Source organism: Oryx dammah, unplaced genomic scaffold, assembly GCF_014754425.2.
Source record: "Oryx dammah isolate SB20612 unplaced genomic scaffold, SCBI_Odam_1.1 HiC_scaffold_12, whole genome shotgun sequence".
Classification (NCBI taxonomy): Eukaryota; Metazoa; Chordata; class Mammalia; order Artiodactyla; family Bovidae; genus Oryx; species Oryx dammah.
Genome location: NW_024070196.1, coordinates 12,040,072 through 12,060,857, shown reverse-complemented (window position 1 = coordinate 12,060,857; position 20,786 = coordinate 12,040,072).

The window sequence follows — 20,786 nt, the reverse complement described above, 5'->3', positions numbered from 1 at the left end:
TAGTGGGGAGCTCCCATCTCACTAGTGGGGAGCTCCCATCTCACTAGCGGGGAGCTCCCATCTGGCCATGTCACATTAGAGCCGGGTGTGTCACATATACACTGCCTTCCAGATCTTTCCTGTCCGAGAGGATATCATCCTGTGGAAATAGGCTGTTTTGCTTCTCCCTTACTATGAAATGAACTACCCTTTAACTCAGTGCTTTGAAACAGTGCCTACTGCTGATGGTCTCACATGGTGCTGGGGTTGCCTGGGCTCAGTTGGGCAGTTCTTCTGCTCGGCGTGTGGTCCAATGGGCTGGAATATCCCAGGTGACTCACGCGGGGGCTGGCAGTTCGTGCTGGGTCCATTGATGAGTGTGGGAAACAGTATGCTTCTCTGTTTTGTGGCTTCCTACTGCCTGATGGCTGGGTTCCCAGAGGGCGTGTCCCAGGCTGACAAAATCAGAAGCTGGACTCTTGGAAGGCCTGGCCTGGGAAGTAACATGATTGCACTCCTGTCGTGTTCTGGTGGTCACAGCAGGTCACAGCGATCCACAGCCCTCATTCTTCCAGGAGAAGGGCAACAGATTTCCACTTTTCAAAGGGAGAAGTGAAAAAAGGAGTTGAAGATGTGTTTAACTCATTGCATCGCCGGTTAGACTGCTGACCTGCCACAGGGCTGGCGTAGGAGGAGCCTGCTCATCTCCAGGAGATGCCGTGGGTCACCTTCCCTTCAAAGCCTCAAAGGGGCTAAGGGAAGTCTCCAGGTTTTAGGATTTGTTTTTTGACTGTGCCTTGAAGTTTGCAGGATCTTAGTTTCCCGAGCAGGGATCGAACCCAGGCCCACTGCTGTGAAAGTGCAGAATCCTAACCACTGGATTGCCAGGAATTCCCCAGGCTCTAGGGTTTAGGAACCTCTTCTTCCCTGGCTGGGAACCCCACGTCAGGCACACACGAGTGAATGTGCACAAGAGTTGGCCAGACCTCTGAGCCTCTGCTTCCTCACCAGAGATCAATGGATCATGGAATGATTTACCTCTTCTGGCTGTTGTGAAGACTAAACACATGTTAAGCACTTAGCAGTCTCTAACTAATCGACTTGCTATTGTTATTAAGGTCATTCTGTGGCTGCAGCACTATCTTTAAACCTAGTCCATTTAAAGAAATCCTGTGGCCACCCAAACCATGATTCCGATCCACGACAACTCCTCCCCTGCAGCCCCACTGCCCCAGCCCAGCCGATGGTGGGATCCCTGCTTTGGTTTTCATGGCAGCCACTGGCCACAGTTCCTGCAGGGGGCGGCGGGGGCGGCGGGGGCGGCGGTCAGACATTATTGCTGAGACATTCTGAGTAAACTCTCTTTTTGGCAAAGGTGGCTGGAGTCTCCAGGCCTGAAGTCAGGACACATAAAACCCCTGTGTCACAGTGATCTTGAAGGTCCTCTAAGCCTGACTTCAGAGAAACCCTAGAGAGGAGCGAGTAGGAAGTGTTGACTTAACCTGAAGCCACTAACTAGAGCTCAAAGCAAGCCCTGAAAAGTTAGGCGAGGACTCCAATGCAGCATCTTAAAAATAGCCTTTTTTGTTTTGTAGGAACAGCTACAGAATTGTTCAGCCAACCACTTCTTGGAGGAGAAGGAGGTTTGGAGCTAAACACACATTTCAGGGATAATAACAGAAAAGCCATTGCTGAAAACTCTATTTTAAACCAATGGTTTTACATCTATTGTGCTAATTCCATAATCACAGATCAGGAGTAGGGGTGGATCTTAACCTTTTTACATCCACAGACGATTTCTGATATCTCTGATTAATTTCTCCCCTTGGATACAATGATTTTGGAAAATCACAACTTAACGCTTAACCGTAGCCTGGCTGAGCTTGCTCGCTGTCAAGGCTGTCTGGATTAATTTGCTGTTACAATGTTTGTTTTCTTTTTTAGAAAAATTCTAATTAACAACAACAAAAAAAATGGGTCAACAAGCCAGTAAATATTTAAACAAGTGTCACGTTTTATTTGAAAAGTTGTCTGAAAAGAGCTGGCAATTTATGAATAAATTATAGATAGCATACCCTCTCCCAGTCTTGGACTTCCGGTATTAAAAAGAGATCCCAGTCTTTCTGGAATGCGGGCTCTGTGATTTGACTTCATACCACTCCAAACTATCCCCCTCTTCTAAAAATGGTGTGTGGCAAGGAATTTCTCCTATTCAAGTGAAATGAACTTGCATCCATTTGCTTTATTAAGCTTGAGAATTTCTCCCTGCTTTCAGGGAGCTATTCAGAACTCAGCTCCATCTGGCCTTTAGGGGGTTTGCAAAACCAGCCATAATCATCTCTGACTTAGAATGTCAGGAAGGCCTTGATGATGAAAAGAGTAGGCTGATGTTTTTTGAGTTTGTTCTGTTCTGTTTTGGGGGCCACGCCATGTGGCATGCGGGATATTAGTGCCCCCACCAGGGATGGAACCTGTGCCCCCTGCATTGGAAGTGTGGAGTCTGAACTAGTGGACCGCCAGGGAAGTCCCTTTGTTCCATTCTTTAAATGCGAAAAGGAAACATGAACATTTTGAGACTCTGCTCCTTCAAGCAGATGGGTGGAGTGGCCAGAACTGGAATCTGGGAAATGCTTTTTGGTTTCTGCATTTCGCTTTTAAAACATAAATCCTTTTTTGCTGCACTATCTCTGCATTCCCTAATGGCTCTCCATCTTACTCAGAATAAAACCTCTACAGCCGAACTGGGTTGGCCAGGTATTATGAGACCTGGTCCCTGGACCACCTTCTTGCACATTCCTAGAGTTTTCAAGAATGGTCCAGGGATGCAACACAGCCCCATCCACTTCCCTCGGCCTGGCGTCCCTTGTTGTCTGGAGCCCCGTCCCCTCCAGACATCTGCGGCCTTCAGAATCATGCTCCCACGTCGTCTCATGACCACCTTCCCCCTCCCTACTCTCTGCGCCCCGCCCTGCTTCCTAATACTGACATCACTTCTTACCTCCCAAGTCTATGCCTTCATTCATTTGTGTGTTTTCTGACTCTCCTCAACTAGGATGCTTTATAAAGGCAGCGAAAACTGCTCTATTCCTTGTTATTTCCCCAGCACCTAGAACTGTCCGCAGTCTGTCGTAAGTCATCAGTAAATAATGAGGGAGTGAAAAGTTCAATGTCTGTTTTACCGCCACCACTGCCTGGCCTAGACTGAACTTGAATGTGCTGCACCTTGGGCCACCGCAGCTGCCTGAGTGTCGGGCAACATGAATTTCTCTCCAGAGGTGAACTAAGAGCTGGTGCCACTGGCCCCAGGCGAGGACCTTCTGTGTCTCAGATCCACAGCTCGTGCAGTTCTTGGTAGGGAGGAGTTGAGAATGGACTTGACTTCTCCGTCTGGGCTGAACAGAAGGAAAGCTGATTCACCTGTGAGCACACTTATTTAGTCTCTGTGGTCTGGCCCAGGGTTTCTCATCCTTCATGCCATCAACACTCGGGGTCGGATCATTCTTTGCTGTGGGGGACTGTCCCACGCATTGTAGGGTATTGGGCAGGATCCCTGGTCTCTTACAGGGCTTCCCTGGTACCTCAGCTGGTAAAGAATCTGCTTGCAATGCAGGAGACCCCAGTTCGGCTCCTGGGTTGCGAAGACCCCCTGGAGAAGGGAAAAGCTACCCACTCCAGTGTTCTGGCCTGGAGAATTCCATGGACTGTACATTCCGTGGGGTGGCAAGGAGTTGACCACGACTGAGCGAATTTCACTTTCACTTTTTGGTCTCGTACCCTCTAGCTGAGGGTGGCACCGTCTAGTGTGAAAACCAAAAACATTCCCAGACATTGCCCGATGTCCCCTCTGCAGGGTGGAGTCGGGGCGGGTGGGTAGAGTCATCCCCAACTGAGAACCGCTGGCCTAGCAACTAAGAGGTGCAAGGACAGGCCCTGAGATGAAGCAGCCGCTCCTAAATCATTCCCACATTCAGCGATGGCAGGGACAGCACTGGGACAGAGAACCACAAGATGCAAAAATCAGGAATGGCTTTAAAGACCATCTGACTCACAGGGTTTAGATTTTTCACTTTATTAGGGACAGCAATAAAAGCTGAACGCTGTAGTTGAAGTCTGTGTATACTTCCCTTTCCTCCCGTCCCGGCTCCTCCTCCCTCCCCCTGGGGCACTGCCTCAGAAACTCAGGGCTCCAAGAAGCAGGGACAGAAAGTATTAACAACACGCCCTCCATGCAGATAAGGACAGCCAGGCCTCCGAGCCATCAGAGACAAATAAGGGAGGGTCTAGGTGGTCCTTGGACTCCTGCCTTCCATCCCAATTTCCAACATGCTTCTCTTTCCACCACACTTGGTAGATCATTTATCTTCTTGGAGTATGTTGGGTGCTGTAAATATTTCAATAGATCCAGAGAGAGTCTGGAATCAAACAGAAAAATGGCCTAGAAAGATTAATCTACAGTTGCCGTTAGAACCAGTAGGATGACGGGACTTTGGAGACTGGCCACTGTGATGGGCCAGGCCAAGACATGACCTGTGACAGGGCCCGGCAGTGGGCCGAGGGGCGAGACTTGCTGGAGGAGAAAGGACCGTAGACCCGGATGGGAGCGTGCTGGCTGTCCCGGCCCACTACCCATCTAGGAGCCACCAGTGTAAGACGTAGCTTTAATTTACAACCACCATCTTGAACTCACTCACTCCCTTCCTCTGGGTTCTGCATTTTCCGCCCTTCAAATAGCACCTGGGGACAATCTTCCCCCATCAGCCAGAGAGAGACGGTTTCTGCCAAGTGTTCTGTCAGTTACTTCGTGAAGGAAAGAAGCTGCCTGGAAATGCATTCCACTAGATATTAAAGAATGTATTTTCCTGATTTATAGTCAGGCTAGGCAGGGTTGTCTGAGAGGCAAGGAACCAATGGGGATATTCACTTGGACTAATGATTAATTATTATATATAAAGTGATGTTTTCCTATCAACCGACAGGCTAGAAAAAGAGACTACAGCTTGCCAGGTTGGCATCACGGGTCACAGATGTTGCCTCTGCCTTTTCAGATTGTCTTATCCATTACAGACGGCATCTTCTCATTTAGAAACATAATTTGTTGTTATCGCAGATTAAAAAAAAAAAAAGCTGACATTTCACTTGCAAGCCAAAGATTAGCATCAAGGCACAGGACTCCATGTGAGAGTACATTAAGATGGGGCTGTGCTATCCCTGAATCAAGGACGCCAGGCTTGAGCCGACAGAGCTGTAGATGGCGGCTGACTTCTGATCTTTATTATGCAAATGTGCAGCCCCGAGAGCCAGGCTGTTTAACCTCATCAGGGGAAATGTCACTGATCATTTCGGGTTCCAAATGTAGCACAAGCATTAGTACTATTATGTTATGATTATTATTATTTGTAGGGCATGATGTAAGCCTGAGCCCTCTGATTAAGCTGAGTTTCTACTTACTCAGGCCCTCTGGGGTCGAAAACCAAAGACTTCTTGATATTAAACAAATAAACAAATATATTTCGTGCTCTCTCTTTAATGCTAGCGGAGGGGGTGCTTCCCAGGGCTGGTGTCCTCCAGGCATGGGGAAGATGGTGAGAGTTTTGCAGTGTCTGATTTCCATCCCCCAGCTGCCACCTCTTCTCCTGTCTCCTCCAGGATTTCTGCCTCGGGGACAGAATGTTTAGAGAAGCTGGGGCAGGAGAAGTGGGCAGATGTAAGGGTGGAAAATGGTGAGGAGGATGGAAAAGAGAGAGAGATCCTTACTGCATGGGATTAGAGAAGAAAGGGCCTAAGGAGAGGAAAAGATCCTTCAGCCCTGGGCATGAGTCCCTGCTATCTAACTGAGGCATAAAGCAAACCGAGAAGGCTCCCGGATCTAAGAGGTGGAGACAAAAAGAGCTTGGAATCAAGCAACAAAGAAAAGGAAGTCAGCAAGAAGGGGAAAAGTCAGAGGCATTTGATTTGCTGCCCAGGGTGACAGAAGGCGAAGGCTATGCCTTTCTGAATCCAGATTTCGGGACTTGAACCAGCAAGGTCCTACTTTCAGAAGAAAAGACTCTTGATGCAGGAAACGAGGAAAGAGAAGTACAACACACAGCTGTAGTGAAATTCTGGAGCAGAAAATCCAGCCCGAGTGTGTTCCCAGCATGGCACTAGGGAAAATGTTCAGCTTTAACAAGGAACCCGAGAGGGAGGCTGGTTCACTGCACAAATGGAGGCACTAGATCCTTCTCTGAGACTCTCCCACCTAGCCCTGAATCCTTCAGGTGTGAACGCTGACATCACGGTCTCAGTCCAATTAAATCAGACTTCTTAGGAGTGGGGTCCACGCCCATATTGTTTAAAGCACTCTGGGTGACTCCATTGGGCCGCCAGGGCTGAGAACTGCTGCCTTAGATTCTGATGGACAGAAACTCCACAAACTCTTGCGTGTTTATTTTCTGCCGTATCCTCTGGCATCTAGCACAGCGCCTGACAGAGAGTAGAAGTTGCATATAGATTTACTACAAAAAAGGCTAGTGGGTGAAAGGAGGCATATCTGTACTAGAAACAAGTATGGGTTTCGCTGGTAGCTCCATAATATAAAGGGAGGCGCGGGTTCGATCCCTGGGTTGGCAAGATCCCCTGGAGAAGGACCCGCTCCAGTATTCTTGCCTGAGGGATTCCATGGATAGAGGAGTCTGGTGGGCTACAGTCCACAGAGTCACAAAAGAGTCAGACACGACTGAGCAATTAAACAACAACAATAACTACAGCTGTATATAAGTAGGTCATTCAGGACACCTGTGCAGAGGTGGTACCTCCCAGCCCTCCAAGAGCCCTGCTGTTGGGGGTACATTTGTCTCTTGTCCCGGCACAAGCAGACACACAGATGTTGCACCCTAGATGTGGGTTCTTTAGTTGACGTGAGATCAACAAACCTACCACCCAAGGAGTTGGTCCAACTGTCTTCCTCTGTTCTCCTGGGAGTGCTGGTGTGACCACACAGCTTTCAGAGAAGGGGCTCAAACTGCCACCCCACCATTGGCTTGCAGCCCACGATGGGCCATCATCTTTCTCCACCAGCAACTGAGGAAGAGTCAAGGATCACTTTTGGTGGCCTTTTCTTCCTTACTGTTCCTGCTCAGGGTCTGGTCCACAGAAGTGTTGGATGACCTTTCCCTGGAGTCAAGAGACCTGTCCCTTTGGCTGTTGGATGAGAGGATCCTCATGAAGGGAAGCGAAAGAGGAGCCCTGTGTGTGGACTTGGATCTGAATTAGTTTGGTGGAGGAGCGTCTCAGCAGCATGTCTGCGGGATGGAAGCCAAGGGACTCTGACATCAGCTGCCAGACTTGTGTACCACTGACAAGAGCTGCAGAAGCGACACGCTGGAGCAGCGTGTGGTCCTTCCGCTAATTCCCGAGAGTCCCTCAGCAGATGCTGCGGGAGAGTGGCGTTACTGTGAGCCCACTTCAGACCGTGCATAATGGCCCTGTGAAACGTTTGGGCTGGGAGAGAGGTTAGGATCGCATTGTTTATCTCCCCGTTTCCACCAAGAAACAAGGCATAGGAAAAGACAATGTTGGGGAGTAAAACGGGACTCCATTTCAAACTTGACGTCACTACTGATGAACCCTAAAACTTCTGGCAAGTCTTTTGACTCAGTTGTCATGTTTAAAAAGTGAGGATGATGCAATTTACTGGACCGATTTATCGTGAACAATAGATCTTAGGGCTATTAGGAAATCCTCTATTTGTTGAATCCTATGCAATTATTATTCCAACATTGGGCTCTGAGCTCTTTGAAGGTTTAGACAGCATTATTTTTTTTCTTTACCAGACTGAGTAGGTTTAATGGTGGACCCCAAAGATATGTCCAGGTTGTAACCTCCAGAACCTGCAAAGGTGACTATGTGGAAAAATGATCTTTGCACATGTAATTGTGGATTTTGAGATGAGATCATCCTGGATTTAAGGTGGGCCCTGGCTTGTTTGTGCTCACTCAGTTGTGTCCAACTCTTCGTGACCCCATGGACTATAGCCTCCAGGCTCCTCTGTCCAAGGGATTTCCCAGGCAAGAATACTGGAATGGGTTGCCATTTCCTACTCCAAGCATTGTCTTTTTATCTTTGTATCATTAACCTCTAACACAGTAAACAACTGGCACATAATAGATGTTTAAATGTACCCTTCTCAGATCATTATGCCCAAAGGCCTCCTCTCAGGACTCCCCGAGTTATTCATTACACTCTTGGTTTCCTTCAGAGCTTCAAAATGATATATCTGCTTGTGTGCCATTTATCTCGGAATTAGATTGCAGTTTCCATGAGATGCGGACCTGGTCTGTCTGGATGGTCAGAATCTAGTGCTTGGTGCAAAGTGGGTTCTCAAATACATTTGTCTAGTCGGGGAAGGGGGCTTTCCTTGTGGCTTAGATGGTAAAGAATCTACCTGAAATGAAAGAGACCTGGGTTCGATCCTTGGGTTGGGAAGATTCTCTGGCGAAGGGAATGGTAACCCATGCCAGTATTCTTGCCTGGATAATCGCATAGACAGAGGAGCCTGGTGGGTTACAGCATGGGGTCGCAGAGTCAGACGTGACTGAGCGACACACACACACACACACACACACACACTGGAGAAAGGAAGGAGAGGCAGCTATTTTATTACCATTCGTGACAGGAGTAGTTGCAAGATGAACTGGAATCCATCCAAACTGAGAAAAGTTATCTGGCTCTGAGCAGAAAGAGTGAAAGGTCAGAAGCCAGTTGAGTTTCCTGCTCACAGAATTCTGCGTGAGAACCTTTCTTTAGGGCCGGCGATTCCTAGGGCCTCCGCCAGGGGGCCCTTCCTGCTAAACTGAGCAGCGCGAGTGGCTTTCTGACGTGGACAAAAGGCTGCCTCGGAGCCTGAACTGGGGCCTCTGGGGGAGCCGGCGGGGGCCACACCCTCTCCTGGGCTCGGCACCAGGAGAAGGCTCCAGACGGCTCGGGCTGTGCGCCAGGCTGCTCGGTTCCAGTGGGAAAGCTGACCTTGGCCAGGAAGAACCAGGAAGAGGCACAAATGACTCATTGTCCCACATCCTCCAAGGTAAAAACCCAGCAGTGTGTGTGGCCTTTGGGGCTGGACGTTATTGCAGCCTTGGCTCACTTCGCAGCCAAAATAAAAGCCGTCGGCCAGCAACCCAGGCGCAGCCTCGGAATACAACCCATGGCTCGCTCCCCTTGTCCCCTTCCACACACTTCCCTGCCCCGAAAGTTCTTAAAACAACCTGTGTGACTTCCAGCACTATTTCCTTTTAAAGACTTAAGGCAGCCCTCAGTTCCAGTCAGGGCCATGTGACATTTTTATGGCCTCGTGGAAGAAACTGGGTCTGTTTTCAAGTCACGTGTGAAGAAGGTCTGGGGGAAAGGTGCTTTATTTTTATTCCGAAGTTTGGCAGCCAAGTCACTTCCATTTGTCAAACTTGCCGGTGCCTTCAGATTTCCACTAGAGGGCACTCTTGGAAAATATTATAGTTTATTGCTCTGTCTAGGAAGTGCTGTTTTTAAAAAAGAAGGGGGCGGGGGACACCGGCAGCCCAATCTTAATTTCAGAGCAAGCCCTTTGCCTTCTTCACCTGGAGCTATTCCTGATTCTTGCAGAAGCACAGCTAGAGAAGAAAGCTGGAGAACCCACAGGCAGCTGCTTCCCTCCTCTGTCGTTTTGTCCACAGGGGATGTAGCTGCCCGGTCCCCTCACTCCAAAACCTCCTCCACGCCATAGGGGACCAGCCCTAGCCTGCCTCGAGGATCCCCTTGGAAAGAGGCTTAGAGATGCTCAATCTGGGGGCCTCTGGTTTGGTTGGGTGCCTTCCCTCACAAGCCAGCAGTGGCCGGAAATCCTCAGAAAAGTGCCAGGAAGGGTCAGAGGGGTGGCTGGGGCGTCAAACAATTAAAAATAGGGCTTCCGGGCAGGCAGCCATGGAGATCTGGCTCGATATGTAAATAAGTGTAAATAAGAGCAAGCCTCGGTGCTGGGAGGACGCTGTGCACATTGTGTACAGCTAGGGCTGTCTGGGGTGGTGATAGGCTGTCTTTATTTAGCACACAGCCCAATTTATTTAAAAAAGTGTTTTTCCACCCAAAAAGAAAATAGTTCCATTGAGTTCCACTGGTGGGGCGGTGGGTGGGGAGGCAGGAGATTCTTACAACATAGATTTCTTACTCGATGAATATGAGTGTCAGTGAATAAATTAGAGCTGATTTTTAGCCACTATAACCTTAATTCTGGAGCATGTTCGATATACAGTACTCAACTTTGCCATTCCTGAGATTTGTGCCACCTTTTAGGGTTGACCTTATTATTCCTGTAGTGACCTCATTTCATTCTGGGATCAGCTCTGTGAGGTGGGTATTACCATCAACATCCCATTTTACAGAAGGAAACTAAACTCAGGGAGGAGCAGGGACACACAGGAGCGGTCCACAGCCCGGGGTTGAGGCGGTGCAGTACCAGGTCAGTTTCAGCAGGGACGTTTTTCTGAGCATGCGCCGTGTGCCAGGCTCAGGGCCAGGCTCAGCGCTAGGCGTGAACCGGATGCTGCTTCCTGCTCTTCCTCCGAAACAGGTTCTCCAAATGTCAAGGCAAACCTTTGACTTCACTTGGAACTGGTCCTCATTCTTCCAGAAGCACAGCTAGAGAAGGAAGGGGGCAGTACAAAGGCAGCTGCTTCCTTTGTCCACGTGGGCACCTTCTTAAAGATGCATTCATGTCGGAGCTCCTGTGGTTCGGGGCGGGGCCAGAAGGGGGCGCCCTTCCTTCGGGGTATGCCAGGTCGATCCGGGTAGACTAGGTGCCCGAGACCACAGCTTGCTCCAGGCTGCTCCAGGCAGGCAGGCATCTGTCCATTCCTCCTGGGGCCCATCCCCCCTGCTGACCTTGGCCCCCCTCCCTGCACACCCAAAGGTACAAACGACAAGGCAATCCGTAGAAGCCTCTGTCCAGGGTTTTGCCATGCAGCCTTCTTGTTCACTAATTCCTCTGTCTGGAGACTGGCTGAATTTGAAAGTAGCCCTGAGGCTCTCAAGAAGCAAGGCGACCACGGTGACTCCCGAAGAATGCCCCTGTGGCCTATGGCCTAGGGATGTAGAGAAAATGGGAGAGCAAGGAGCCAAGAAGGCCGCTGGGTAGTGGTTCCCAAAGAGGTGCTCGGCAGATCAGCTTTTCCTTGAGCCCTTTCTGAACTTCTTTCTGGGAGCACGTCTGAGTTTATAACTAAACACACAGGTGCACATGTGTGAACACACACACACACACATGAATGCATCTTTAAAACCCAGCTCCTTAGGTTCTCATTTGTTGTTATTGTTTGCTAAGTCATGCTCAACTCTGCTAAGTCATGCCTGACTCTTGCAACCTCACGGGCTGTAGCCTGCCAGGCCCCTCTGTCCAAGGGATCTTCCAGGCAAGAACACCGGACTGGCTAACCATTCCCTTCTCCAGGGGATCTTCTCAACCCAGGGAGCGAACCTGTGTCTCTTGCGTTGGCAGACAGATTCTTTACCACTGTACTACCAGGGAAGTCCATGGTGTGGGGCTTCCCGGGGGGCTCAGTGATAAATAATCAGCCCGTAATGCAGGAGACACCGATTCTATCCCTGGGTCAGGAAGATCTCCCCGAGGAGAGCATGGCAACCCACTCCAGTATTCTTGCCTGGAGAATCCCCATGGACAGAGGAGCCTGATGGGCTACAGTCCATGGGGTCTCAAAGAGTCTGAAGTGTCCGAGCACACACGCAATGTACATGGTACAGACGAATACTGTTTGACTCCACACATATGAGGTACCTGTGTCTGTGTGTGCCTAGTCGCTTCAGTCGTGTTTGCGGCCCTATGGGCTGTAGCCCACCAGGCTCCTCTGTCCATGGGGATTTTCCTGGCAAGAATACTGGAGTGGGTTGCCATGCCCTCCTCCAGGGGATCTTCCTGACCCAAGGATCCAACCCATGTCTCCTGTGGCTCCTGCATTACAGGAGATTCTTTACCGCTGACCCACTGGGAAAGGCCTAGGAGGTACCTAGAACAGTAAAACTCATGGAGTCAGGAAGTACATTGATGGATGCGAGAGGTGGTGGTGGTGGGAGGGGAAAGGCGTGTTAGTGTTTAACCGGGACAGAGTTTCCGTTTAGGAAGGTGAAAAATCTGGGAGATGGATAATGTGAGAATTGCAAACAATATGAATGTACTTGGTGCCACTGAACTGTATAGTTAAATATGGTTAAAATGGTGTGTTTTATATTATGCGACTGTCACCGCACACACACACAAAACCCCGGTTTGTCGGGGCAAGCACCATAGGCTGAAACGGTGACTGCTCATACAGACAGAGATTCTCCCACTCCCCACACACACTTGGGTGCAGCAGAGAATCTCTATCAAAACTGTTGATACCCATGAACAGAAATGGATACAACAGAATGTCTCCATTTTATGGTACCAAGGTGTCTAAAAGAGTGGCAACACGGTGCAAACGCAAATTGGGGTACCTGGGGGGCTACTTTCTGCTTCAGAACCCTGTGAGGAGAGCGCAGGAGAACGGGGTTGGGGGGCCGGCGGCTCAGGCCTGCTGCCAGTGGTCCGCAGCTTCGGTCTCTTCTCCCGGATTCATCCCAACAAGGGCTGGGGTCAAGCTCAGGTCTGGAAACCACAGGCCCCTGTCCTAACAGGCAGGGCTGGGGTATGGACCCAGAGAGGAGGAAGAAAGGGCTTTCCCCGGATACAGAAGTGCAGCAGTAGATTTCTTGGTTCAGGGCTCTGACCGGTGGCTCAGGAGGGCCCTCCACGCATCTTGGCCGGCTTCCCCCCGAAGCCAGCTGAGCCCGGGAGGCGCGGGACCGGTGAGTCACGCTCGCAAGCCGCATCTCCAGCGCTGCCGCCGACGCGGGTCCTCAGCAGGGGCGGTGGGTGCGGCCCGCCCCCTGCTGGCCGAGGGGATGCGGCCGCGGACCGGCGAGGATGCTCTCCCACGGCCCCGGGGGCGCCTTCTGCCCAGAGTCGCCGAGCCTCGGGAGGGATGACCCAGGAGGCGTTGGAGGAAGTACACCCCGGACGAGGGCACTCTCCGCGGCCCAGCCTCGGGACACGGCGCTGTAGCTTTCACCACTCGGCAAGGGGAGGGGTTTTGAAGTTCGCAGCCGAGGCCGACCACCCTGTGCGTTTGCCGGAACAATCCAGGGTGGGTGGGACTTCCTCCGCCTTGGGGTGGTGAGGAGAGCCCAGTCTGCTGCTGCTGCTGCTGCTGCTAAGTCGCGTCAGTCGTGACCGACTCTGTGCGACCCCATAGACGGCAGCCTACTGGGTTCCCCTGTCCATGGGATTCTCCAGGCAAGAGTACTGGAGTGGGTTGCCCTTTCCTTCTCCAATGCATGCATGCATGCTAAGTCGCTTCACTCGTGTCTGACTCTGTGCGACCCCATGGACAGCAGCCCACCGGGCTCCCCGGTCCACAGGATTCTCCAGGCAAGAGTACTGGAGTGGGTTGCCATTTCCTTCTCCAGAGCCCAGTCTGGGGCGGGGCGGGCGGGGCGCGGTTGTTCAATAAACACTCTAAGGAGGGTCTGTGCTCAGAAAGAGGAAGGGTCTTTCTTGGCTTCAGATGCCTTTCGGCCGATGCCTTGCTGCTGCTTCTAAGTCACTTCAGTCGTGTCTGACTCTGTGTGACCCCATAGACGGCAGCCCACCAGGCTCCGCCGTCCCTGGGATTCTCCAGGCAGGAACACTGGAGTGGGGTGCCATTTCCTTCTCCAATGCATGAAAGTGGAAAGTGAAAAGTGAAATTGAAGTCACTCAGTCGTGTTCGACCCTCAGCGACCCCATGGACTGCAGCCCACCAGGCTCCTCCGCCCATGGGATTTTCCAGGCAAGAGTACTAGAGTGGGGTGCCATCGCCTTCTCCGTCGGCTGATGCCTTAGAGGGAAGAAGGGAGGTGAAATGAAAATACCCTCACAGGGGACTGTCCCCTGTGCCCCTTAGCCGGAGAGCTCGTGGTGGAGCCACTGCCTACACCTTCCCGGGACGCGTTCGGCCCCCACCCCAAGCCCTTCACTGGCCCCCCCAAGCCCCCCCCGCCCCGCCCCCAGCCTCGTCCTGCGCTGCCGCGGAGGATAAAATGGTCTAATAGCTATTTTTCTGTTGTGATTTTTGGCCGCTCTTCTTTTGATGCTGCAGACTCAGATTTTCTCAGTTGTTCCATGACTTCAGACTACTTGCTAAACAATGTCCTCAGAGGGAAAAACAAACCTTGATTAATAAAGTGCTCATGAAAGGGCAGCGATGAGGGAGGGGTCAGGCCTCCCAAGCGGAGAACGCTGAGATGCGGGTGGGCCTGGCCTCAGAGACCCCGGCGGCCGTCGCGTGTCTTCTGCTGCGTCTCCACGGAGTCCGGGGCCGCTGAGCGCCAAGTGTGAGGTGGACACTTCTGCTGCATGGAGACAGAGACTCGTTTGCCGTCTGTCAGGCAGCCTGACACGGAGCTGCTAATGATTTTTTGTCAGCCGAGGCCTGGCTGGACTTGAACCAGTGACCCAGAGGTAAAAGGCCCCAATGCGCAGGGCTCCCTTTACAATAACTGGCCTGCCTCGGCCTCCTTTTGCCTGGCCCCTGTGCTCTGGTTCCTCTTCCGCTGTGTTCTTCTGATCCAATTGAGTTTTGGTTGGACCCTAGCTTAGCATTGGGCCTTCCCTGGTGGCTTAGTTGGTACAGAATCTGCTTGCAATGCAGGAGACCCAGGTTTGATTCTTGGGTCAGGAAGATCCCCTGGAGAATGAAATGGCAACCCACTTCAGTATTCTTGCCTGGGGAATCCCATGGACGGAAGAGCCTGGTGGGTTGCAGTTCATGGGGTCACAAAGAGTCCTCCCCAACTCAGCGACCAACACTTCAGCTTAACATTCGGGGCTGAGTGGTTAATGTCCCAGGAGGGCAAACTGGGGTGCATTTTTGTCCTGAGGGGAGTGGAGATGGAAAGCAGTTAAACGGAAGAGGGGCAGGGCCTGCTTTATTGGCCTGGGACCAAAAACCACCTGCTCCTCCCAGGCTCTGCCTGGCCCTGACCTCAGGACTTTGCGTGCATATAGAGATGCCCCCCACGGTAAAGGTGACAGCAAGAAGTGTACCTCTGGAGGGGTACCGAGGCCTTGGTGCTCTGGGTCTCAACAACTCTGAGGTTGACATTGTCAACAGCTTTTTGGTTTTTTTTGCTGATAGTTTTCACAGATAAAAAACAAAAAAAACAAAAAACAAACTCTCAAGAGCCGTAAATGGAATCAAACAGCATTTGTCTGCACCTAATGCTTCAGTGCTGGAGACATAAGGGATGTGGGTTTGATCCCTGGGTCAAGAAGATCCCCTGGAAGAGGAAATGGCAACCCACTCCAAGATTCTTGCCTGGAGAATCCCATGGACAGAGGAGCCTGGTGGGCTATAGTTCATAGAGTCGCAAAGGGTCAGACATGAATGAAGCGACATAGCATAGCACACACAATAGATAAATAAACAATTGAAGAAATTCAGTAGACAAATGAAAACTAAGGGCTATGTCTCATGGTGCAGGGAGAGGGGTGGGGTGATGGTGGGAGCCTGCAGATCAGGAGTCAGCAGTGTAGAGGGGGAGAGAAGCACAGGTGCTGGCCAGGTTAGTGTTCCAGGTGGAAATGCAGGCTTTGCCACTTACAAGGTATGGTATGGGAGCCTCCACTTTCCTATCTATGAAATGGGAAAGTAATTGTGTGTGTGTGTGTGTGTGTGTGTGTGTGTGCGCGTGCACTCAATCTTGCCTGACTCTTTTCTGGCTGCATGAACTGTAGCCTGCCAGGTTCCTCTGTCCGTAGAACTCCAGGCAGGAATCCTGGAGTGGATAGCCATTCCCTTCTCCAGGGGATCTTCCTGACTCAGGGATCCAACCCGAGTCTCCTGAATCTCCTGTACTGGCAGGTGAATTCTTTACCACTGTGCCACCTGGGGAGCCTGAGAATAATTATACCAGTATAAAAAATCTTCTTAGGATTGCATGGGACCTTTCGTGTAAAGCGCTGAGCAGAGAACCCAGCATGATTGATAAATGTCCGCAAGGGGCTCCTGAAAGGGAGAAGGGGTTATGGGAGGAAAAAAGCACAGTGGATGCAGCAGCAGTGGGATGAAGAAGGTTGAGATTAAGGAGAGGTTTTTAGATAGAAGCAAAGGAATTTGATGATCAGCTGAATAGGAAGAGGGAAATGGGAAGGCTGAGGGGAGGACCCCTGGACCTGGTTGCCGTGACAACTCAGGAAGCTGGTTGGGGAGGATGGTGTGTAGGGGAAGGAGGTTCCTGACTTCCTTCAGGGCGTGTGGGTCAGAGTGCCTTGAGGATACCCGTGGGGGGGGGGGATGTCCAAAGATGAGCTCAGGGCTGCTGGGCTGGGAGCACTGGCTGACTCAGAGTTGTGGCTGGTGCTACAGGAGTGGCTCCCAGTGGGAGTGCATGGGGGTGGGAAGAAAGATCAGAGACCTGGGTGCCTGGAAGGGTCCACATGAAAGGGGTGAGAGGGAAGGGGGCCTGTGAACGGGACAGCCAGATGCTCCAGGCACATCCAGTGAAATGAAGCTGAGCAACCCCCTGAGAGGTCACAGGACAGGCCTAGAGCAGCCGTGCAGTCAGCTCGGGTCGGCCGGGCGTTAGCAAACTAGAATCCATATGAGCAGCTCTGTGAGCTGTGATCTCAGGTGCTTGTCAGCCAGACCCAGCACTGCTGCAGGAGTTGGCCAGAATTTCTGTGTGGAGTTTTTTGGAGTAAGTAGAAAAAGGCAAGATCTAGGCAGCAATAGTGGGCTGGAAAGGCCTTTTGGTTCCTGCTGGAGGCCAGGGATGGCTGTAGCCAACTTACAGTTGAGAATCAGGTGTCTTCATTAACTGACCGAGGGATTCATGTCCAGGTCACGTCCTGACTGGATGGGGGACTCCTGATGGACTGCCTAATAGGTCATTTGCATAGATTAGAAGTCACGTGGAATAGACCCTGACACCTGACCCCACACGTTCGATATGGTTTACCCAGGTCCCATGCGTGTGGAACCGTAATACTAGCTTGTCACTGATCGGTTCTTAGCAAGTGCCGGGCACCGTGACGAGCCCTGTGCGTCTGCCACACAGTCCTAGTGACACACCTGTGGCCTTACGCAGTTCTCACTTTGGCTTCGTGAGCAGAGAAGCGATACACGTGGTATCTTGCTTAGTGAAATAAATGAGAGAGAGCGACAAACGCTGCATAGTATCAGTTATGCTAAGCTGCTTCAGTCGTGTCTGACTCTGTGCGACCCAGTGAACTGCAGTCCTCCAGGTTCCTCTGTCGGGTGAACTAAAAAAAAAAAAAAAAAGTAGAACTCATAGAAGCAGACAGTAGAAAAGTGCTTGTCAGGGGCTGAGGGAGCAGGGATAAGAGGAGGTTGGTAGAACAGTTGCTGTTGTTCAGTCGCTAAGTTGTATTTGACTTTTCAACCCCATAGACTGCAGCACACCAGGCTCCCCTGTCTTTCTCTATCTCCCAGAGTTTGCTCAAATTCATGTCCACTGAATCATGGACAATGGCTCGCATCAGTGGTTAGTGATGCTATCTAACCATTTTGTCCTCTGACACCCCGTTCTCCTTTTGCCTTCAATCTTTCCCTGCATCAGGGTCTTTTCCAATGATCTTTTCACATCAGGTGGCCAACGTATGGCAAGGAGATCTGCAAAGAGATCCAACCAGTCCATCCTGAAGGAAATCAACCCTGAATAGTCATTGAAAGGACTGATGCTGAAGCTGAAGCTCCAGTACTTCGGTAAAAGGGTACAGACTTTCTATTATAGGATGAACAAGGTCTGAGGATCTAAAGGACAGCTTGTTATATAGTTTGATAATACTGTGTTATGTAACTGAAATTTGCTAAGAGACTAAATATTAAGCATCCTCACGCACAAAAGTAACTATGTGAAGTGAAGGATATGTTAATGAACTTAATTGTGGGAATTCTTTCACAAACGCTTCAGATAGCTGACAGTTTTGTCAATTATACCTCAATAAAGCTGGAAAAAACTTAAAAAGGGTGACAATGATGATAACAAGAATAATAATAACCACTATCACTATCCCTGGTGGCTCAGACAGTAAAGAATCCGTCTGCAATGCGGGAGACCTGGGTTTGATCCCTGGGTTGGGAAGATCCCATGGAGGAGGGCATCCCACTGTAGGATTCTTGCCTGGAGAATCCCCAAGGAAAGAGGAGCGTGGTGGGCTGCAGTCCACGGGGTTGCAAAGAGTCAGACACGACTGAGCGACTAAGCACAGCACAACACATCACTATCACTTAGGACATCAGACATCCCACTGGGCTGTCTTTTCTCTTTGGCCTGTAGCCAGGTGCTGGGCCCTTTTCCTCTCATTTGTTCCTCTTCTGCCAGTTCTTGGACCTTTCAGTCTCTTTCCTCATACTGTCAACTCTGGCTCAAAATTCCTCTTCTGTCAATGAGGGGGCAGTCAGATTCCCTGATCTCCCCCCTAGGAAGTGTTTAGAGACGTTTCTCAGCCAGAAGCTGTTTTGCTTGACAAGTGCACCAAGGTTCCAAAATGAATTATGCTGTCTGCTCAAGATGTGGAAGAGGTAACTGCGGTTTGTGCCTCATGCATATTAGAACTTAAAAGTGTGATTAAAATCAAATGGACAGGGCTTCCCTGCTAGTGCAGTGGTTAAGAATCCACCTTGCAATCCAAGGGACAGCAGTTTGATTCCTAGTCCGGGAGGATCCCAGATTTCCGGGAGCAGCTAAGCCTGGGGGCTACAGCTACTGAACTACCTTAGTGCCCAGGGGCTGCAAGTACTGAAGCCGGTGCGCCTGCAGCCAGTGCTCCGCAGCAAGACAAACCACCGCAATGAGAAGCCGGGGCTCGGACACGAGGAGGAGCCCACACTCGTTGCAGCCCCAGTGCAGCGACAAAGAGCCACCACAACCAAGAAATTAAAAAAAAAAAAATCTTAAAAAAAAAATGTACTTAAAAGTATGAATAGCGCTGCATTCCTGGTCCCAGGACTCACCACTGTTAAGTAGACTACAAGTGGTTAAAATGTGCCCACTTAATTTTGTTACCTTACCAAGCCACTTAGTCTGGAACTGTTTCTCATCCATACAATGGGGATAATGCCACCTACCTAACACTACCTGGAATAGTGCCCAGCCTAAAGAAAAGCTCAACAATGTTACTTATAATTACCCTTCTAAACACTTTGTGTAGCGTCCCTACATATATGTAATATATATTTTAACTAATGAAAAAAAATAGAACCTATAAAACTAGGATGACAAAACTATTTTTTCCTGAAATTTATTCTTCCTCCTACTCAACAATATATAGTCATTACACAGTAATCTACCCTTATTTCTTTGAATGCCTTAATCATGTTCTATAGTAAGAACAACAGGTGACCTATTAGCATTATCAGTGCTCTGAAAACATCTTTGTCAACAGATCCTTGGGCTCTTACCTGTTTCTGGATTCACAGAAGGGAAAGAGCTGAACTGAAGAACACGTATATTTAAACTTCTGATGGTATGACTGAATAGCCCTCCAGAAAATTCCATCCCCACTTATGCTCCTGCTAGGAGGGCATGAGGTCCCTCTCCCCAAACCCTTCTCAATATTTGAATATTATCAAGATTTAAACTTTTGTCAATCTCATAGGTGAAAACTAGTACCTCATTTAAATGAATACTTCTAGTCTCTGGTAAGACTGGATATTTAAAAATGTCTGTTATGCAATTTGTACAAATTGCCCACTCACAAAGGTTGCCTGTTTTGTTAGCATAGAAAGAAGAGTCACAACTCCCCGATGTTTTGACTACAGCTCGTTCAGGACACACATGAATCCTCAGATTGCCTGGTTCCAATGTCCCGTGTAGGAATGCAAGCTAGCTCAACAAGAGGAAAGTTACACAGCCATTGGCCCCAAGGTAAGTTCAGGAAGTCAGAGAATGAACAAACATCTGAAGATCTGTGAACTTGCGGGTAGAGGGGAGAAGGGAGGAGAAGAAAGTGGGGGGAGAGAGGGAGAGATGGTAACAGGGCAGGTGGGTGGGGTTACCAGGAAGGGAGAGTGAGAGGTGAGTGAGAAATTCCAGGTGGGAGGGTGACTGGGAGATGGGTGGGAACAGGATGGCTAATCTTTTTTTTCCGCTAACATTTCATTTTAAGTTTGTGTACCACCCCCCTCGCTTACCCCGCCCTGCAAACTCAGTGTCCAAGGTTCGGCAGAAGTCTAGAAATCAAGGGACTGGAACAATTCCATGTGTAGTTTAGGGTCTGAGATGCCGGAGGCCTCAGTGGGGTGGGGGGGTCTGGGATATTCTGGGTGACCCCCTTACCCTGTGATTTGGTTCAGCCCTATGACTTCAGGGCTCTTGCCTGCATCTGTGTTTATAGGCACATTGGCACTGACCCATGGTTAGAGTGATGTTTAATGTTTAATACAGTTTCTCATCATTGGCTCTACAGATAAGTTCTGCAGGGTCTATGAGAAACTGTTTTCCCTTTAAGTGATGTTAATATTTTACTCACATTTGAGAAACTGTTCTTTAGTATAAATAAGATTAGTTGCTTTGCTGAAGAGAATAAACTTATAAGACCTTTTGTATATATCTACATAAACCAATACTATGAGAGTTATAATTTGTATCTAGCCTTTATAGTAAGTATGTCAGAATTCCGATAAGGAAAACCCTTTATTTTTATGCATATTAAGTCTTCACTAATTCAGATCAACCTGAGCTGATTTAGCCTGAATTGTTGA